Raw genomic sequence first — 22,294 nt, forward strand, 5'->3', positions numbered from 1 at the left:
TGAGGAAAACATATGCGAGAGTTGTTGTCACGCTGCTGCTTTTGTTAGGGAATAATCCGCTGAAGGAATATGGAGTTGTTGTCCTTCTGCTTTATATTTTTCTGCGATTTTGAATTTGGGCACACATAACTGCACTCCTTCCAGCCAAAAGATACGTCTCTTTGTTTGAGCCTAAAATGTCTGGACATTGTCCTGATTTAGATATCGTGTTGGTATCTGAAATGGTTCATATTCTTCTATCGGTTGATTCAAGTTTTATCTTCGTAAACGATTTTAGTTATTTGTTGGTCCGAGGAATATTGATTTTAGGTGACGGGTTGTGAGGTATTTTTTTCCTTTATAAGTAATCAGTGAGTGTTCCTTTGGCGTTGTGTTTATCAAGACATTTTATGTATTACGTACCTTCCCTTAAACAATGCATAATGTTAACATTACCTGTTTTTAAGAATTATTGTTAACTTTGTTTTAATACACAATTGCCCAAGACATTTTATCTATCTATTGAAAATCGACCCCCCCTCCTAAAAAATGTATTTGGGATCAATGTCTTCTCAAACATAGATGATATGTGTACATGTGTTGTGTTGGTTAAAAGGTCAGTTGAAAGTCGACGTGGTATTCGTGATTACTGTGTACTAATAACAGGGTTTCAGGTTGGATAGCCGATTAGTCAGTAGTATTCCTGAGTTATTGTAAAATGAAAATTCATTTTCTGAGGTTTAACCTTAAAATTAATTCATTTGAATAAAATGCCGTGTTATTTATGTTTTCTACAGCTCCATAAATTCATTTAAACTCTGTAAAATCAAACCTATCCTGTTTAGACGCACAAAAGCTCAGAAAAATGCTAATTAATTGTTAAGAGTCTGCAGAGGTGAAGCTTGTAAGTGCACATTACACCCATGCGGCAGTTCCTCGATTGCTTCGAAGATGTACGCAGACAAACTCACACATACCCGTGTGCTAGTTAGTTCCTCTGCAAAAATGTATTTTCTCTGTGTGTACGTTCGAACAGCATGAATGGTGGAAACATGATGGTGCCTACAGTCCCGTGAGAGGTTTGCCTCTTGTTGATTATGAATATGCATGAGGATATAGTTGTATTAAAATATTAAAGAAAACTCTGAATTAAGTGCGAATAAGATTGGTGATGTCCCATTACCTTTCAACAACAATTTTGAAAGGATCAGTTTCTTAAAGCTTGTAAGATGGAACATAACAAGCAGAGACAGGGTGATACAGCTACTTAATAAAATTATTCAGTGAATAATAACGTTTGAGTCCAAATTTATTGCCACCCTACCCCTCCCCATATGTTTTATTTTACCTGAGAGGTATCAGGAGGGGCGTTCTTTGCAGGAAAAAAATCACATTATGAATTTTATGGAAACGCCTTTGAAATGAACAAATTTTCAAAGGTTTCTGCATAGAATGCAGAAAACGAGCCAAGGCAAAGATCAGTAGAGGAAGCTATTGAATCTATAAAAATGGGGCCATTATTTGAGGGCGCCATCCTACAAAAATGAGATTTACTCTAAGTTACAGAGGGCGGCATAGTAATTTTAGGTGGCTTCGCTGTTTGATTTGTCCTAAATTAATAGAGGGCGCTATTTCATTTTCTTACTATTAAGTAGAGGGCGCTTTCAAACTAGCATCAAGTAGCATTGCCAGAGAGGGCTCCCTCACTTTTACCAATAGGGGGCGCTATTTATGAGCTGCTTTTTCAATGTCGGAAGAGGGCGCTGATCATTTTTTCAACAGAGGGCGCTATATATCAGACAGGAAACGCAACGGCGGGATGCACAACGTGGATATCCAGAAATGTGAGATTTTTTCCATCCAAAGTAATGATTTCACAATATTTTCCATTATTATCGATAGCATTGATGGCAAGTAGCCATTATCCGCAAAAATGACGAAAAAACAGCGCAACAGCATGAAATAAAGCTAGCAATATAGCATACACAATCATTATCTGATGTACATGTAGCCCCACTACACGGACTCTCGCTGCATGCGCTACCGCTCTTAGTCTTTGCGTGTTGGCGTAGTGAAAAAGTTCGGTGCATTCTCTCGTAAGCGAAGGCGTAATTTATTTGGCACACGGAGATGATCTTTAGCCTCTCCACTTTCTTGGGCCATTTATTGGAGTCATGTGTTGGTATTTTCCAGTCTTTTTGCTTTCACCCATTCAATCTCACGGGTTCGCTCTCACAGTCGCCATCTTTAAAATAAGGTCATTGAACATTACGTCACTTAACCCTTCATCATCTTGACAGCTGTCATGTCAAGATAAATCTAAGCTGCTGCCAAGTTTTGGAAGGTACATGTAGTATCTTATCGCTCAGTCCGTGTGTTAGATATGTCTTGACATGGAACAGCCGTCGAGATGATAAGGGGCCAACTGACGTAGTGTTCAACGACCTTATTTTAAAGATGGCTTCTTCGTGAGAGCAAGCCCGTGAGATTGAGTGGGTGAAGGCAAAAAGACTGGAAAATACCAGAATAACGTGAGTGTAATCATTCAATAAATGGCGCTATGAAAGCGGAGAGGCTAAGGATCATCTCAATGTGCAAAAAAAATTATGCCTACGATTTTAAGAGGGTGCGGCAAACTTTTTACTACGCCGACACGCAAATTGCGTATACGGATGTGTGGCTAAAGATGGACCGATAGCGAGGGTCCGTGCCACACTGGTGGGGCTAGACACATGCATTGACACTTAAACTTTTCACCGCCTGCTCCATTCAAATATGTGGGCTGGGACTTTGCAACCACAATACTGGTAACTCTATTGGCAAACATGATCCTCTAACAAAACTGCAGGAGCAGCCCATATATAGTTGGGGCACAAGATGTACATGTACATGAACCACATATTGACCAGGAAGCAGTCCCAACTGTCACCATCAACAATGCTCCACTTACATGTACATGTACAGTTGTAGTGGAGCTACGTTGGTACTACTCCGTATGGTACACCGTACTGGCACTGCTCTCCATGTTTTTGATGGTTCCCCACGCTTTTGTATTTTGAAAGCTGCCCAGTTGGAGTACCAGATGAAACATCCGTTTGCGCTTTCTGAAGCAAATCTTCTCTTAAAGACCGTATGATAATACATGTACCTGTAACTGACATATTGTGAACTACTACACATGTAGGTTTTTTCTGCCATCCTTAATTACCTCTTTTCCCCTTGATGATCACTTCATTAGCAGCATATTTGGGTCACGAACGTTTATGTTGCTTGGGATGCCAGTCCCCAGAATTCTGACTACCTGTATACTCCCGCTGAGATTACATGTATGTACAGAGATGTTTGGGAAATCTGTGGTCAGGGAACCACACTGGTCACATATCGGCTTGACCATTTTGCATTGCAAATTTCTTTTCAGAAGTACACCTAGAAAGAGATCAAGTTTTGGCATAAAATCCAGCTACTGGATTTTATGAAAGGGTTTTATGAAAGAAATGAGGCTCTGCCTATAGCAATGCATGTGACTCGTCATCATTTGGCTTTTGTAATACATGAGGCTCTGCCTATAGCAATGCATGTGACTCGTCATCATTTGGCTTTTGTAATGAAATATATTTCCCCCTCCATTTTTCTGGAGGGGTATCAGACGTTTGCACATTCAGTTGTCAACTGTGCTGTTGATTTTCCAGAATAAGAGGCTTATTTGATGTAATGGCAAACTGACACACATGTGGCCCTAAAGTCACCACCTGAGCATGGCTGACTTACATGTATCATCAGAAAGATACATGTATCTTCACATCAAGGAAGAATAAACCACTTCGAAATGGAAGCAGGCTTTTTACTGGTGGTCCTGTCCATAAATACTGAAATACCGGCAAATACCGGCAAATGGAATTTGGATACCATGGTATTCTTGCTACTACAGCAAACCAGAATAAAGTAAAACCCCCATATGGTTGTTATTCACTCCATCTTTTGTGGTACCAGCCATCCAGTGTCAACCGGTACTGCATTGTCACTTGGAGTTGGTTTACAACATGAAACTTAAACAACTGCCAACTCAACAGCCAAAAGCCTTTGAAGTTTTATCCTATCACTGTGGTTCAGGTCTACTCTTAGAGCCTGACTGAAAGTCTGCAGTAGCTGTTTGGTATTTCCAGTCAATGTCACCACTTTATAGCTTGGTTGCTTTTTGATGGCACACACTTACATGTACATGTACATGTAATACCCCACTTCAAAGAATGTCATGGTATAAGTGAATATCGCAATATTTTTATCACAAACATTGCAATATTCAAAAATGCAATACCGTCCAAGCTTAGATGGGATCTGTTTGGATTAGCAACTGGACAGCAATAAACACCTTGATCCCAACTGCTATTTTATCAATAACTTTGAATGCATTATAAAACAAGAGCTGTTGGGTAGTTTTATGAGTTGTGTGTTATTTTGTGCCATGCAGCAAGGATTACTGTTTATCGTAAAGGGAACTTCAGTACACTGTACAAAGATTGGTACATGCATATATGTCCATGTACATTTTGAATTCAGGTTAATGCATACAAATACACGTACACATGTACATGCACAGTATATTGATATTTCTACAGTGTGCTCTTTGTGTCTGCTGCCTAGTACCACTTTTCAATTATTTGATTTACAAATTTACATGTTCATGGATGTGTGTTCATGATGTCAAATGTTGGGCATCAAGTTCACTTGTGCGTGGAATTGTCTCAAATTACCGGTACCCAAGAATTAGTGATCTTTTAATGTGAAAGCACCGGTACCGCTACATGAATGATACAACTGTAGTTCCTGTCACATAAACCATGCCCTGTCTTTTTTGTTCGTTCTCTTCACAGATACTGGAGTTTACTACCAGCTTTGAGTATTGGCTTGTGATCTGACCTCCAAGCTCACCATCATAGTACACCACACACCTCTCCACGTCACCATGCTGTCTGCTTGGATGTCAAGGAATTTCTGCTACATCATCACAAGTTTTTAGGTCAGCTTGACCTTGAAGGATGGCATCATACCCCTGGCATTGGGGTGGCATTGCTTGGTGCCTGCATTCACTGTCTTCATTGACTAGCACCTGCTTGTGGAACAAGGTTAATGGACACACCAATTCAATTGGAGGGCACCTTTAGCAGGTAGGATGCGTGGCAAATTGTATTTAGATATGATAATGTTATGCACACGCTAACAGCACTGTTAGCGTCAAGGATTTGATATCCCCTAGTGTGGATCCACATTGAGTTGCACTGTCAGCCTCAAGGATTTGATATCCCCTAGTGTGGATCCACATTGAGTTGTACCGTCAGCCTCAAGGATTTGGTATTCCCTAGTGTGGATCCAAATTGAGTTGCACTGTCAGCCTCAAGGATTTGGTATTCCCTAGTGTGGGTCCACATTGAGTTGCACTGTCAGCCTCAAGGATTTGGTATTCCCTAGTGTGGATCCACATTGAGTTGTACTGTCAGCCTCAAGGATTTCGTATCCCCTAGTGTGAATCCACATTGAGTTGCACTGTCAGCCTCAAGGATTTGGTATTCCCAAGTGTGGATCCACATTGAGTTGTACCGTCAGCCTCAAGGATTTGGTATTCCCTAGTGTGGATCCAAATTGAGTTGCACTGTCAGCCTCAAGGATTTGGTATTCCCTAGTGTGGGTCCACATTGAGTTGCACTGTCAGCCTCAAGGATTTGGTATTCCCTAGTGTGGATCCACATTGAGTTGTACTGTCAGCCTCAAGGATTTCGTATCCCCTAGTGTGAATCCACATTGAGTTGCACTGTCAGCCTCAAGGATTTGGTATTCCCAAGTGTGGATCCACATTGAGTTGCACTGTCAGCCTCAAGGATTTGGTATTCCATAGTGCGGATCCAAATTGAGTTGCACTGTCAGCGTCAAGGATTTGGTATTCCCTAGTGTGGATCCACACTGAGTTGCACTGTCAGCCTCAAGGATTTGGCATTCCCTAGTGTGGATCCACACTGAGTTGCACTGTCAGCCTCAAGGATTTGGTATTCCCTAGTGTGGATCCACATTGAGTTGCACTGTCAGCCTCAAGGATTTGGTATTCCCTAGTGTGGGTCAACATTGAGTTGCACTGTCAGCCTCAAGGATTTTGCATTCCCTAGTGTGGATCCACATTGAGTTGCACTGTCAGCCTCAAGGATTTGGTATTCCCTAGTGTGGGTCCACATTGAGTTGCACTGTCAGCCTCAAGGATTTGGCATTCCCTAGTGTGGATCCACATTGAGTTGCACTGTCAGCCTCAAGGATTTGGCATTCCCTAGTGTGGATCCACGCTGAGTTGCACTGTCAGCCTCAAGGATTTGGTATTCCCTAGTGTGGATCCACATTGAATTGCTTGTAATTGTCCCGATTTATTGAGGTTAATTCCTCACTGTTGTCTCTGAACCGCCTCAACATTTGCATATAAGTACATGGTTGGTTAAAGTGCATAGGTTAAAATGAATATTTGTTTTAACAGAAGAACAAGACTTACCTCAGAAAGTCGATGTTTAACTGTTTTTCTATCCTGCTCTCTGGATGGATCAAAGGAATTTCATGGAATACGAATGCGCATGCTCAAAACCAGACTTTAAAGATAACTACCTATTTTCAGTGTTTATTTTCCAACTGGTGAAAGTGACCTCAAATACCGGTACCTAAGGAAAAGAGAGGAATCCCACGTACATGTGTATCATTATAACAAGGTACAGGGGGTCTGAGGTTTAATGTACACCCCTCTGAGAAACTTAACTACCCATGGGTAACATCAAGTGATAATCCTCTTTTTCCAGATAATGAACTATGAAAGTGCACTTGGGGCCGAGTTTATGGCACTGTAACCAAGGCCTTCATCAAACAACTGAGTCAAGAAATCAATCACTTCATTGATACTTGTAGATGGCAAAATACAATCACGTTTCCTCTGTAAACAAAATGAGTTCCATTTTCAGATGTACACTGAGTATTGCTTGTGGGTTCCAGATTTCCATGCACTGAGGATGATTGACGTTGCCCGCTCTGATAGTTCTGACTCTAGTGAGGCTTTCCTGATAAATGCTCTGCTCTCAGAGATAACTTCTTCCTCAGTGGGTGTTGGGAGCTGCTGAATTTGAGAGTTACATGTAGTACATGTAGCTTGTCCATTTGGGGTAACAGTCACCATCTCCAGAAAGACAGGAAACCACAGTTGCGTTGGCCAACACTGTACAATCATCATTAGCATCCCGTGGTCTGACCGCAATTGTGAAGCTATGCCCAGCCAACCGCTCACAGCTCTTGTCCCCTGCGAGATAAAAGAAAAGATTAAATACTGATGTGGCATTCTTTGATGTATTTCAGGATATGGCAACTGTATTGCTTTTGTGTAAGAAGATACGTGTATGTACATGTAAGGTTCATTTGTGTGTCAGTGATGAGGCCTAGTGATTGTTGGAGGGTTTGTCTTTGTGGGATGAATTTGCTACATTTTAGGAGAAAGTGTTCGGCATCGTCCTTGCATGCACATACCCGGTACATGTACTTTGCAAAGTCCACCTGGGTGTTTATCAGTGTGATCTATAGGAATTTCTTGAAGCCTTTACATACTCCTAGGCATGTAAAAGAAAAAGAAGGCTCAAACCTGATGTTCTTGACAGGATCTACATGTAATTTCAGGATCGTTTTGGCCCATTTTTCCTTTAGGTTTTGTTTGAGGATGTATTTGATTTTGCTGTTCAGATGGGAGATACAGTAATCTACAATGTATTTATTTCTTGGTACATGTACATATACATGTAGGTATCAGTAGTTTAGCGATCCAATCTGCTCTCTCATTACCAGGGATACCACAGTGACCAGGAAGCCATTCAAAATTGACGATATTGCGTTGATTCCGGATACTCTGATGAGATTAGGACATATATTGGAGACAATTTTATGTTGGGTAAAGGGTTTGGATATGGCTTGAATTGCACTGAGACAATCGCTAAAAATACATGTCCATGTATGGAGGGGTTTGACATCCTCAATCCATTCAACAGCAAGAAGTATTTGCAAAGAGTTCTGCTGCAAATACAGAAATACTGTCATTCAGCCAACAACCTTTGGAGTAGTTCATTTGGGGAATGTACATGTACCGGTACATGTCAATACCGCACCCAATAGTATTGGTCCATGTACATGTACTTGTAGTTGCGTTGTGAGATCCGTCAGTATGTACATGTATGTAGTGAATCGTCCAATGTGGTATGGATGATTTCCATGAAAATATTCCTTTTTCATCAGGAGGGATATCTGGGTTACGTGGGAAATGATTTCCATAGAAACTGAAGGTGTATGATAATGCCAAAAAGGGAAGTTATCAGTAAGTGGACAAATAGTGAGGGTGTTGGGATCTATTCTGGCTTCAAAAGGGATTTTGTGAGGAGACGGAGACCATTTTTCAGCACATTTGCCAGTTGTCTTGATGGAAAAAATCATTAGGATGATTGTTGTGAGCATGGATTTTAGTTCCATTACAAAGTGACATAAAAACTTTCAACAGCCAAGAGGGGTGCCCACATTCAGTGTGAAGTCTGTAGAGAGGGGAACCATGGATAGCACCAGTGCATAGTTTAAGGGCTTGGTACTGAATACTATCAAGGGCTTGGTACTGAATACTATCAAGGGCTTGGTACTGAATACTATCAAGGGTTTGTTTGAGTGACGATGATGCTGAATTAAACACTTCACACCCATATTCCAGAATAGGCTTTATAAGAGCAGTATACAAGTGACCCCTGGTGTTGCCACAAATACATCTACGTGTATTAAATGTTAAGTCTTTTACTGCATTTAGTTATGACATAGCCAATGTGTGTTTTCCATGTTAGTCTATTGTTGAAGGTGACTTCTAGGAATTTAGCTGAAGGTTGTAGTTGAATGTTGTTGTTATTGATATTCCAAGAGATGTTGGCTCGTATCTTAGTGGTGAAAAGAACAGCATTACATGTAGTTCAGGCAACCGATAGCTTAAAACCCCATTTGTCATGCCAACTGCTGATGCTGTGGAGGTTTTGTTTGATTTTCTTTTCTAGATATCTCTGTTTGATATCCAAAGGGCAATGTCATCTGCATATTGTGAGAAAGATTATTAACAGCAATATTTTAACAAGAGAGGACTGATAACACTCCCTTGAGGGACACCATTATCCAAGATTCTTTCTGCCGAAAGAAAGTTCTTGATTTTGACTTGAATTGTCCTGTCTGTGAGGAAGTTGTTGATCCATTGGGTGACTCTCCCAGTTATACCTTTAACCTGCAGTTTAATCACAAATTCCTTTACGCCACAACATATCGTACGCCTTTTATATATTCAGAAAAACGGCAAGAGTGCTCGCTCTGTTAGATCTTGCTTTATTAATAGAAAACTCCTGGTTCAGTATGTGATCTTCGGTACTCCGACCTTTGCGAAAACCACTCTGATACTGTGAAAGAAGGTTGTGGCTTTCTAAAACCAGGAAAGACAAGAGCGCTCCATGATTTTACATAGACATGAAGTCAGAGCTATAGGCCTGTAAGGAGACGGATTGCAAGGGTCTTTGTTAGGTTTAAGAATGGGGATAAGAATTGTGTCTTTCCATTGCTTGGGACATACATGTCTGGAAGAATGCCAGATTACATGTAAGTTAGAGATAATTAGGAGATAATCACGGATTTTAATGGGGAAGTGTTCGATAACATTGTTACTGATGCCATCTTTGCCAGGGGATGTGCATTTTGAAGAATCAGTTGCATACATGTACATGTAGTTTAGCTCTTCTATGGTGAAAGACTCGTTAATGATGTTATCATTGTTTTGGTTAATTATGAATGAATTCTCCGTTTCTTCCTTAGTGGTGATACAAGAGGGCCAGTAGTTGTCATTGCTACTAACTTTGGCAAAACTATTAGCCAGGGCTTCAGCCTTTTCCCCATCATTGATGATGTCGGTGTCCTTGTAGTGTAGGATGGGAATGCTGTTAATGACGTAGGATTTATCATTAAAAAGAGAGTTGCAGTAGTCAAGTCGTGACAGGACTAAGGCTCTGGCAGCAGCATGACACGTTTCTTTGTCAATATATTTCCAAATCTTAGATATACATGTATTTCGTATGTGGTACATGTAGTTGATGGATTTGGATATGGTGTTTACGTGGGGTGTCATTGACATTGTACTGTCCAATGTGACGCCTAGATTTCTCACTAATGGGGATGGTTTAATTGTACTGTTGTTGACAGTGAGGGTCAGGTGGTTCAAACGCTTCTGATGGTAAGCGGATGAGGCTATTAGGAATTCAGTTTTGTCATTGTGAAGTTGAAGTTTGTTAACAATCATCAAGGATTGAACATCCCTGATGCAGTTTGACAACCTAAACAGAGCGCATGTTGCATCATTGGGAGTCATCGGATCAAATTCCAACTAAACCTGAATGGCGTCAGCATAAATGTGATAATGGACGTCATGTTGACGTAAAATATCACAGACTGGGCTGATGTACATGGTAAACGTCAAAGGGCCAATGACTGAGCCCTGGGGGACTCCTGACAAGAGTAGCCTTTCCTCAGAATCAACCCCAGCAACATGTACATACTGTAAGCCAGTCTTTCTTGGAAATAAGAAGCAAACAATTTAAGTGCTGTACCATTAATGCCAAACCTATGCTGAAAACGACTCAGCATGATGTCTTGGTCAAGTGTGTCAAATGCAGCTGACAAATCTAATAGAATTAAGAACTCTAATCGAATTAAGAACACAGCTTTGTTATAATCTAGTGAGTGTAGTACATGTACATGTATCACACTGAAGTGCAGTCTCAGTACTATGTCCAGCCTTATATGAAGATTGGAAGGGATTGGCAATGTGATGGGGGCTGATAGCTGGTTACTCAGGTGCTTGCACACAACTTTTTCAATTAGCTTAGCCAAATAACGGAGGTTTGAGACAGGACGATAGTTGTTGAGTTCATCTTGGTTTAGGGAGGGCTCCTTTATAATATGCGTAATCACACTGACGCGTAGTGACTCAGGGAAATGACTCACCAGATGACAAAATGACATTGACAATCTCAGTCAGTTTAGGAAGAAAAATATGTCGGTGTTGTTTAAGCAACCAGGTTTGAATTGGGTCAAGCCGACACGATTTGGTGGCTGATTTTTGTATTATCTCTAGGAGATCAGTCTCAGCAATACGGTGAAGTTTGGACAGGTGACAGTCGTGGTGTAACATCGATATTTCAGTAGGTGTAGCCATTATGTTGTGAACACTGTCTATACTTGCCCGAATTTTGTTGACTTTGTCTCCAAAGAATTGGCTGAAGTTGTTAGCAAGGGAGCATGCCCAGTCGGATGTTGAAGGTATTTTCTTTAGGGCTGTCTTTAGGCGTCCTTGATGTTGCAGTTCGCAAGGGAATCTCTGAAAAATTTAGATTTGGCTTTAAGCAGTGCGTCACACATTGACCTTTTTGTAACATTGTAAGCGGTTGTTGTTGTTGTTGTTGTTGTAAGATTAATGGTACCTTTGGCACTATTGTGCCCTCTGTGCCAACTTCAAATACAGTACATGTAGCTGAGTCACGAAGAAATCTTCCTCACAATGGCTGCACTTTGTTACTGTCTCCCCTGACCATTGATGCATAGGGAATAAATCAATTCCGAAACGCCAACAATGTGCATTCGTTACTAGTTTTACGCATGTGCGATTGTATCCCATGGAATTCCTGATCTACCAGAGGGTAGTATAGAATCATAGGTCACTCAGAAGAACACACAACAATCTGCATCTGTACCCCATTTAGAAACAAATATTACAGTATAATGTATTTATGGAGATTTGAATCACGTCTTGTGAAACACATGTACCTTGGAATGGCAGTAAATGTGCTACAAATCTCCTGTGTGGCCAGTTTCCAAACATATCCACATTTGATTGTAAACTGGAAATTTGACCATTTGGAACTTGAAGCTGTTGCAAAGAAGGAAATGCTAGTACATGTATGTACACTGGACATGTATTCTCTGACAGTTGCTGTACAGTATCAGAGTGTGGCTTGATCAATAAAACAAAGTATTTAATCTCTTTCCTTACAACTTTCCTGCAGATTCCCTGTCAAGGAAGACAGCTGCCCCCAGATCATCAAACCAACCCAGAAAGCCGCATGGAAGTACACCCTGGAAAACCCACTGGATGTTGCTGTACTAAGCCCCAGGCACTGCAGTCAGTATCATGGATCAGTCATCATGAGAGAGGACTTGGTGAATATGGACTGCATCCAGGTTCCCTAATTCACTCAGTCAGTGGAACATATCCTCCAAAGGAAGACAGCCCCGGTGAAATGACTCCTCTAATGGAACTCACAGGAGACAGTCTAATGGAACTCATAGGAGACAGTCTAATGGAACTCATAGGAGACAGTCTAATGGAACTCACAGGAGACAGTCTAATGGAACTCACAGGAGACAGTCTAATGGAACTCACAGGAGACAGTCTAATGGAACTCATAGGAGACAGCCAGTCACACAGCATGGAACTCATTACTCCAGAAGGACAGATGAACCCCTCTACATGTATTAAGTTTGCTGTTAATTTCCTACTGTTGGACTGGTTAGCCACTTCTGAAGCCCTTTGCTCTGTCCAAGACACAAGGGCTGTCAAAGTGTTGACTTCAATATTGAAGCCAATTTGCATTTACATTGTAACTTTCATCCCTCCTGGTACAAGGCTGTATGAAGGAAGCCTGTGACTTGAGATAATTGAAGACTGCTGACATATGGCCTTTGATGTTGAGCAATGTACATGTACACGTACACCGCTTTCCTAGCAGGAAAGATCAGTGTGCCATTGTTGACTGCCATGACAAGATACATGTACATGTAGGAACCAATTGCGTCAGACATCTAGAATTCTACATGGATTGCAACATCAGAGCAGGTCACTGGAACTGAGTTTCAGAAAGTGACTTTTCTGGATTCATTTGACTTCCAACTCTGTCCCCTCAGTGCCACATCTTTGGACCTAAACTTGAAGTTACCATTTGGGGGACTTGTGGACAACCTCAGTACATGAACAATGCTGTGTTATGGACACTTCTAAAATGAAGGACTCTAGAAATGGTTTAATTATCCAATGCACAGAATGTGCCATAACATTGTGCAATTGGACTGCATTTAACCAGCCCCCCTACTGAATATCTGATCTCAGAAAATTGATATGTCGTGCGCACTTGTCAGTAAAAGTTAAGGTACTTTTGATAATCTCAATTTTCTATTGCTGTAGAGGTAGAGAGAATTTGGTCATTTATAGAATCACTGAAATGCTCGTAAAAGCATTTTGAAAATAACCACAGCAAAACAAGTCTGATGAACTCAGGAAGAAGTACCAGGGACCAGGGTACAGGCAGCTGACTACTTACTGCTGCATGGAAATAAGCTGAACAAAATTCCAAATGTTTATGTTGACACTAATCCTTAACATTTGTGCAGTATTCTTAGGGGGCTGGTTGTCTTACATGTAAGTGTATTCACTGTTTGAGAACATTTGCCTGGTACTGGCAGTATGCCTGTTGGGGGACTGGGTACTAGATTGGTAAACCACACTTTGTTATCAATGGTCAACAGTCACCACAGTGTACCAACTGTCTCTGGAGAAAAACCACTTTTCATTCTTGGTGTCAGACTGTGGAGTTGCACATTGCTTCTTCATGGGCATTCTCTTCAAGTATAAAAACCTGATATTTCTACATGGTTGTTACTCTGTTGATGATTTTCAAACATATCTCTGGTTTAGAGTTGGACGTACGTGTATTTGATGCACCCATGAGATGTTTCTGAGTTGCCTCAAAAATTCACCAAAACCACATATTTGAAAATTGACAAATTCCTCAAACATTCAATGTTTACCAATCTCGTGCCCAGCATCTTGAGTATAATCAGCACTGGCACACATCCAAATCACATCATATAATAGTTTGCTCTGATTACGTATGCATACATGTAGTATTCATTAATAGTGTGAGCAGCATCAGACCTTGAGAAGATGTAGTTTATTCCTTCAAAACATACTGTACATGAACCACTGAGGTGCAAGTAAATTTAGCTTAAAGGAAGCTAATTAAAGTTATTGCTCTTGAGTCAGTTCAGAGCCACACTTTTGTTTTACTGATCTCCATTCACATCCAACTCCATCAAATTTAGGTGTGTGGTAAAAACCAGTCCTCTTCAGTTGAATGCTCTTTTTAAAAAAGCAAAGAAAAAACGTATCTAATTTTGAAAGCATTACATTTGCAGAAAAAGTCCAACTCCATTAACAAGAAGATTATTGCATGTCACTTGATCAGGTTTTTATGTCTTTCAAAATCTACCAATAATATTCAAAGCATACATGTTCATTTATGATGTATAACTGAATTTTAAGTTTGTGTTAATTGCTATTTTATCTCCATTGGATCCAGTTTATGTTTTTACAGAATTATTTTTGTGTGTGCTGGGTGCTGATTATACATCTTGAAGCCACTGTTAACGTTGCACCATACCTTTCCTTCACCAACAGGCAAACTCAAATCTCTCAAAGCACCCTAGCGCATACAAGTCCCCCCTGGTGTGGGCTGCGTGTTCCCCGTCCACAGGCACCGACAGGTTCCGGTGAGTTGCCCTGCTGCATAACTTGTGATCGGTTTGTTCAAGATGTGTTACAACTCTCAGATCATTAAATGCTGGGGTTGGCAGCAACATGGTAAGGATCCTGTCAACTTTGACAATTGGTTTATCTTTTCTGACAAGCAGATGCATGTATCCTGGACTCTTAACATTGCAAATCAAAGGAACTGTTTTTCACACCTACTCAAAATTGCTCCATCGATAAGTCAGAAATTCCAGTTGATCATGGTTTGGATCCAGCAAAGTGAAATGTTTACAAATGGTCACTTTTGTTCCCTTTTTCTTAGACATTTTGAATGTTGGATGATTCTAAGGCAGTTTTCTCAGTCTCCTGTTGTGGGTATCTTCCATGGTATAACTCAACAATCTTCTGTCTTTTGTTGTGCCTACTCAGTCCACAGTCAATTCTTTCGAAAAAAGAATTATAAGATAAATGAACGCTTAGCAGCAAATGAAATAAAATCCAGTAAGTGATCAACTGCACCTGAGCTACCGGTATAATGAAAAAAGGAAAGGAAAATATGAGAAGGAAATCATCCCTTGGGGGGTGCTTTTTAGCATTTTTGTGACAAAGAGTTCTTGACCAAAACTATAGTAAATAAAAAAGTACAAATAACATTTTTTGATGAGCAACATAATTAGCATTTTGGGGGAGATGAGAGAGCAAACTTTTCATAAACCCAAACCGCCATTTTACTGTTGATGTAATAAGCCAAATTCAGAAATTTTGATGTCACTCTGATAAAAGAAGTATTTCATTCTGGTTTTTGTGTTTTACTCAGTTTTGATTTTGAAGCAACTACAAGAAGTACATGTAACCTTCATTTCAACCCTTTTTCTTAAAGATTTTGGAAACGAAATAGCTTTAAAATCTCTCAAAGTTGAAATTGGAAAAAGATAAATTCAATTGCAGTCAGTTGACTAATTTTGCTTTGTTAAAGTGCTTGTAGCATTACAAGAAGAAACAAGAAATGAAAGCCAAACCCCTTCACAAGTTCTGTGGAGAAGTCCCTGGTGTGTCAAGGGGGAGAACCATGCTGTTAGATTGCTGGGTGGACGATGCATCCAGACCATTCACTCCAGGCAAAAAAGCAAACACACACTGGCTCAGAGTTTGTCCAAAAAAGAAGGAATTTCAATGTTTTGGAAAACTACTGTACAGATACACATGCTATGAGCTACAGCATGCAATGTGTTGACTAGAGAACCAGAGAAATGCAAGTCTGTCATCTCATGTTATTCTCTCTCAAATGAATAGACAATGTTCAAAGCTCAAGCTCTGTACAACAGAATTCCATCCTTGCTGAATGACATCCTAGCTAGCAAGGGCAGAAATGAACTGGATTGATTCCAGAATGAAAAAGCTCTCTCAGAATCAACTCATTTCATTCAGGAAATTGTAACTTGTATCTCAATCATTTCCTCGTCCCTTAAAAACAGGGAGGGGAACTACCGGTACTGTATAGCAACAAGCAAAGAAATGGAATCAGGGCAAATTGAAAATGGTGTGTGTTTCCCTCAATCAATGGAGTGAATGGTCTGGGAGATTGGATTGCCAATCTGCCTCTCAGTATCCTAAACAGAAACTGTGGCATCGACACGGGGAGCCAGTCCCGGCTACAAGGTCCATGGTAAGTTTAATTGAAGTTTGTGGTATGAATTCATGCACTCTGTAAACATCCTCATGTGTTGCTTGATAAACCCAAGGTACATCTCATGGCTAGGAGTGGTACGCTGGCTGCATAGACAAACACAGTATTGCACAGATAGTCTTCAGTCCACGGCAATACCAGTACACTTGATCAAGGCATTGACCTGTTAAAAAATTGATACTAATCAGAGAACACGATAGAAACAAATTGCAGATACTGCAACAAAAGTTCTCTTTTATGAGGTAAAAAGGTTATGCGATGGAGAGAGGCTTGCATGGATAGGTTGAAAAAATCCACTGCTGGTAGTAAAGACGGCCAAAATGGCTTGGTTGATGAAGCATCTTGACACATGAGCTTTGTGTCAGGGACTAGGGTTTGCTAGCTCCATTCTTGCCAGAATCTACAGGCATCTAGCAGGCACAATCTTCACAGACACCCACTGAAGGTCGGGTAGAGAGAGACAAAAGTTCATTTTGTTTGATTGCTGTTACAACAAACAGCACTTGTTTGCTGTATAGTCATATGATGCCTGCTTTTACCAAGTATGTACAATCAACTTGTGCTGGTTTACACAGCATGTACATCACATGTATGGATGCTCTTACGAAAGGTGACATCGTTTATCCTGTCAGCGAGTGACAGGTACCGGGTGTTTCATCAATCCATGTATCAATAAAACTCCAGAGCCTTGTCCATAGAGATCATGTCCCTAGAAATGATACCGTGGGGAAGTCTGTCTTCTGCAGTTGACTTCTCCTTGGATCCATTTTATAGTTACACCTTCAGCTTGAGAAACTCCTCACATCAACTTCCAGTCTTTGCAGATTATCAGCTAAATGTTGTCAACTTCATCCCAGGCATGAATAAGAATTCATTCATCTGACTTGCCTGGCTTTGTATGCTGATATTTTCCTCTGATTGAGTTGCAGGAATTGTCAATGCCTTGATCAAGTGTACCATTATAATTCTAATATCAACAAGTTACCTGGACAAAAATCCATTCCCCTTGCATGTACATGTACATTGAAATTCATAGTTTAGCAAGTGGACTGTCTAAATGACCAGATTCTAATTCAAATAAATTCTTGTTTTAAAAGTGTATTTCTAGTATTCTGATCCAGCTTTAAACCTCTGAAGACAGTTGGTCTTGCTTTGCTGTTGATGATGAATGCCTACCTCTGTAGTATATCCAAATGGAACAAACTTTGCCCTCGCCACCACCACCACCACCAAAAAAAAGTTGCTCAAACATGAAAAATATGTCAGTGGATTGGTGACAGTAGAACCACTTCTTAAAGAAATGAATTCCCACGTATGGTATTTTCAGCAAAGGCTAATGTTCATACATTGTAAAACATTCTAGGGCTGAGTTCACATTGTGTGGCTAAGTCCATATTGGTGACGATGTAAATGTGGCTTATGGAAAGTAGATTTTAAGAAGTCCTTGATCCTAACTCATGTCCTGAAATGGAAGTATTTTCAAATAGCCAGAGTCAAATCTCTTGGTAAACTGTTCTCACTCCTCTGCCAGGAATTCCATTCCAGACTTTAAAAAGTATTGGAATTTTAGAGGTCAAAGATTTCACTCAGTTTGAAGTATGTACATGCATTTGTACTGTGTTTACAACTGCATGCATTTTGGAGAAACAAGGTACGAGTGAAATTACTGAAACTTGGTTGGACCTTCTCTACATCTACATGCAGCAAGTTTGTACATGTATTGACTTCTATATTTCCCCCACTGAAAAACCAACTGAAACATAATAAAGCAAGAGGTATTGCCTTGGACTGAAGACTATCATGCTCCATGCAAGTCACATTTGTCAATCTCAAAGATATCTTTCTAATTTTTTTAAAGAAAGGAACTAGGTTTGTCTCAAACTCTGAAAACTGATGCAATCTTCCTTGGAGATATTCCTTCAAGTGTTCATAGTCAATGTTCTGGAAACCGCACTGTCAGTAAGCCAGTAATTTAAGGTTGTCAGTTCGTAATATGGTCAGATAAAAAAATACCTCACAGTGGATAGGAATAAATAGAGGTCCTTCAGACTTGGTCAATTACCTTGTTATATCAGGAACCTTGTATTATCAGGCATGAAAACAATGAAAAACAAAGGATTGGGACCTAAAATTGTCCTTGTTATAAGCAGAATCTTGTGTAAACAGTGCTCTTAACGAGGTTCGACCTTACAGTAAATCTAACTTCAGAGATAGTGGACCTTATGTAGGGCTGCTAGTCTTTTTTCTTCTTTGTACATTGGCATATTTTGTCTTCAATGAAACATGATACAGGACAAAAGTTAAAGTTAGCATTTCTTTTGTGAATGTATTTTTTCTGCAGATGATATTTCTAATCAGACAGGTTTTTCTGCCTATAAAAAAAGCAAGCAATGTATTGAGTAAAATTGCAGCGGGTGATACTTTTTAACAACTCTGTCACTTAAATGAAATCCTACATTGCAGAAAAAGTGAAAGCAATAAATGCGTCTTGCTTTCTCTGCATACAATACATTGCTTGCCATTTCTTGAGGCAGGACAAATCCAACTGAAGTGATAAATGCACACCGTAAGGTGGGGCTGGAATGGTAACAAATTTGATAAGTTGAAGTTGTTTCCGGTGACAAGTAATAGTGTGTATTTGATGTGGAATAATCATTGGAAGATAAAGATATTTATCGAAACAAGTAAGCGAATCATAGGGACTAGTTGAGAAGCTTAAATCTCCTTGGCTGAATTCATTTTTTGGTCACCGTTTCCAACAAATAACTTAGCAGTGGCTAACATGGTGGTCAGAACTGTCAGAACCTGGCTTTTGGTCTTCATGCAATATATGGATTAATTAAGCAAGTAGAAATAAAGTCAAAGGCATTCATTGATAGTGTTATTGTGTGAACTTGAAGCAGGGCCCAGGAAAATCCATTAGATACTTGGCCAAAGTTCTTTCTCTTGTTTTTTAGTGCACGTCGAAGCTGTTTTGGTGAACTTGCTAACTGAAGTCCTTTCCTCAACCCCCTCAAATGGAAGGAACACGAAAATCATGCATATGCCGCACTGACTCAAGTGTCATTAGTCTTAGAAATGGTGGTTCCTGTTTGACTGAAATGTCTGCCTCAGAGCAGACATGTGCAGGCACATTGTGCGATTCCAAAAACACTCCAACATTTTTTTTGACAGTTGTCCAACCACTTTACTGCACATTTGAGGTGAAAAAGTTGCATTACGGTGCGCAAATGCCTTCTTGCATATGACTTGTGGATCATGTTTGTCCCTCTGAGTACCGGAGCAGGGTTCCTTAGTCTTTGGTAATGGCTAGAAGCCATGCACAATGCAGTGTACCACCAAGTCCTTGCATCAGGGAGGAATTCAGTCCTCAATTTCATGTGATATTCCACAGTTAATCTGTTCTTTACTGTTTACTAGGGTTACACATACTACATGTAACTGTCAGCTTTGTACATGAAAACACATCCAACATTTCTCAGACATCAAATTACAACTTTTTTTGCTGGCGGCCCCAGTCAAACTGTTGCATCCTTATATTGTGGGAGTATCACTTAGTGTGGGGATGTTGACTGTTTCTCACATGTTACGTTGCAGCACGTTTCTTTGCGGTAACCCGTTTTGAGGTGCACAGTAGTCTGAATCATTCTTGACATCATGAAATCTACAGTTAACAAGTTTGCCACAACATACAATCAACAATCCATTTTTTGATAAGCTATTATGATGTATCACGCCCTAGGTCAAATCATATGCTTTTGAAAAGCTAAATTCGTTCAGGCATGGAGTCAGTGAAGTTATATGCATTTTTTTAAAGTACGGTTTTTCCTGGGCCCTGTTCAAGTTAGCATGTGAGCATGTGCAATATCTGTGATTATGTAGACCAGTGTACACCAAACTGCCATGAGATTGTAAGGGTGTATGAGAGCAACACATGAGGATGTAATCGTAAAGTGCATGAATTAATGAAAACTTCAATGAAATTTAGCATGGAGTACGGGACAGGCTAACCCCGTGTCATTGGATGCCACAGTTTCTATGGGTACCGACAGGCAGATTGCTACCACATTGTCCACCAAGTCACCGAGCAGCATGGTTGCTCAGAAGGTACGACACACCAGGGCATAGCAGGCAAAATGTACTGCTTAAAAACAGGAATACAATTTAAATGGAAATGTCTGCACTTTCATTACTGTCCTTAATTCAGCTCTTTTGGTCTTCAAGAACCTATGTGGATATCTGAAAAAGTTGGCTGTACTTACAACAAGCAGTACACAGGAGTTATTGAAAGTTGGACATTGACTATTTCCAGAAAAGCAAGTCAGGAACTTTTTAGTTGAAATAGAATCCATGGGCAGAAGCTTGCCAATAGTTGCTTTACTCGCACGTAACAAGCAAAATAAGGTCACAATGACTGTATTTCTTTTTTTTTTTACTGAAACATGTTTTATTCATAAAAGTATCCACTTGCTTGGATATGTGCTTGTGGTTTGTTAATTACAATATTTTTCCAAAGTCACTTGAATAAAATAGTAAAACACATTGCTGAGAACTTAACACAAATAATGTTTCGTCTGAGTTGAGTTTTACTCAACTAAAACCCTAAATGAGCTCAGGTGGTTACATTTCAAAACATTTCTGAAAAGTTGCTTCAAAAGTGTTTATCCTTGGAACACAGAGCGAGCAAAGGTAATAAGTTGAAAAACACTTAAGTCCTTCTAAAACTCTTTCTTGGAAGTTGCTTCAAAACTGGACTTTCTCAAATGCAGGGCTGAATTTTTATTGATAAAGAAATGGATAGAAATTAAATAGTGCTGAGGAAAGTATTGTGGTAACCTTTTTTAGTTGAAATGGTGCCAATTAAAACAACAAATTGATGCAATATTTATCAACTTACGATATAAAGTTACGATACATTTGGTCCTTGAAAACCGAAACGAAAGGTGCAGTTTTTTACTTTGCCAAGAGCTTTATTCCTTTTTCCAACAAATCTGATATCAGAAAACTTTTTTGAACTCACAAATCAAATTGCACTCTATTACATTGGAATTGGAAGCCCTCAGGGGATAGTTTGACCTCAAACAGAGGCTGAGAAAGTGTACAGGAAAAAAACCAGTCAAACTGACCGTGGATCTGTAACGTAAACAATCGGCAGTTTGTAGAGTTAACTAGTGATGGTTACACACAATAAGGGACTAAGAAAACTGACTTGGAATCAGAAGACGTAAAATTTGTCTCAGAAAAACAAACCAAATTTGACAAATTGGTGAACATTTCATTTAAAGGATCGTGACCATGATTTCACTGTGAACAACTGAAATATCAAATGGAAGCAATTACGAGTTTGGTCGTGAGAACTTTCCTTTCTTTGCTATCGTTAGAGTTGTGGAAATACATTGCCATCTGCTGCATGGAAAAGTGAACCAATTGTTGGAGTTTATGGGATTCTTATTTATGTTGCAGTCAACTTAGGCATTTAAGATCAAGAGAGTTTGTACACATCAAGAACAACTGATTGCGAGTTTATGCAGTGGGCAACTCACTGGTCCTGTTGGTGTCTGTGGGCGGGGACACGTGGCCCACACCAGGGGGGACTTGTATGCGCTAGGGTGCTTTTTTTTTTGACCACTCAAGTTCAAGTTTAAGTTCAATGTCAAGTTCAAAGTGAAGGTCAAGTTCAAATAAAAAAAAAACCAACGCAATTGTTTCTTTAACTTTTTTATTTCACTGTCAGGCTGCTTGAAATTTACACAACTGAAATGAGTGTTTAGAACTTGCTTTCAGACTGGCTTATGAGGGCGCAACAGAAATTGTCTTTCCAACTCATATATGGAAACACAAGTACTTTGTACAAATACGCCAATTTGTGTTTGGGAATGGCTCCAAAAAGTTTGTAATAAAGTCTTTGTTCCCCTTTGTAGCACTTTACGGTCTTTGATAAATACGTAACTTATTGCTAGGGATAGTGTGTCTAAAATCCA

At 39.9% G+C, this 22,294-nt stretch overlaps 1 long non-coding RNA gene across 1 annotated transcript; it reads left to right on the forward strand.

Moving 5' to 3' along the window:
- The first annotated feature begins 1,762 nt into the window (after nucleotides 1–1,762).
- LOC147800064 (uncharacterized) lies at nucleotides 1,763–22,241 on the forward strand. The gene is made up of 3 exons (XR_015424421.1): nucleotides 1,763–1,823; nucleotides 4,851–5,144; nucleotides 12,108–22,241. It is a non-coding gene; the product is annotated as an uncharacterized LOC147800064 (long non-coding RNA).
- Nucleotides 22,242–22,294: the final 53 nt, after the last annotated feature.

The sequence above is a fragment of the Acanthaster planci genome, linkage group LG02, assembly GCF_054643075.1.
Source record: "Acanthaster planci isolate LZ-2023a linkage group LG02, COTS_SCS, whole genome shotgun sequence".
Taxonomy (NCBI): Eukaryota; Metazoa; Echinodermata; class Asteroidea; order Valvatida; family Acanthasteridae; genus Acanthaster; species Acanthaster planci.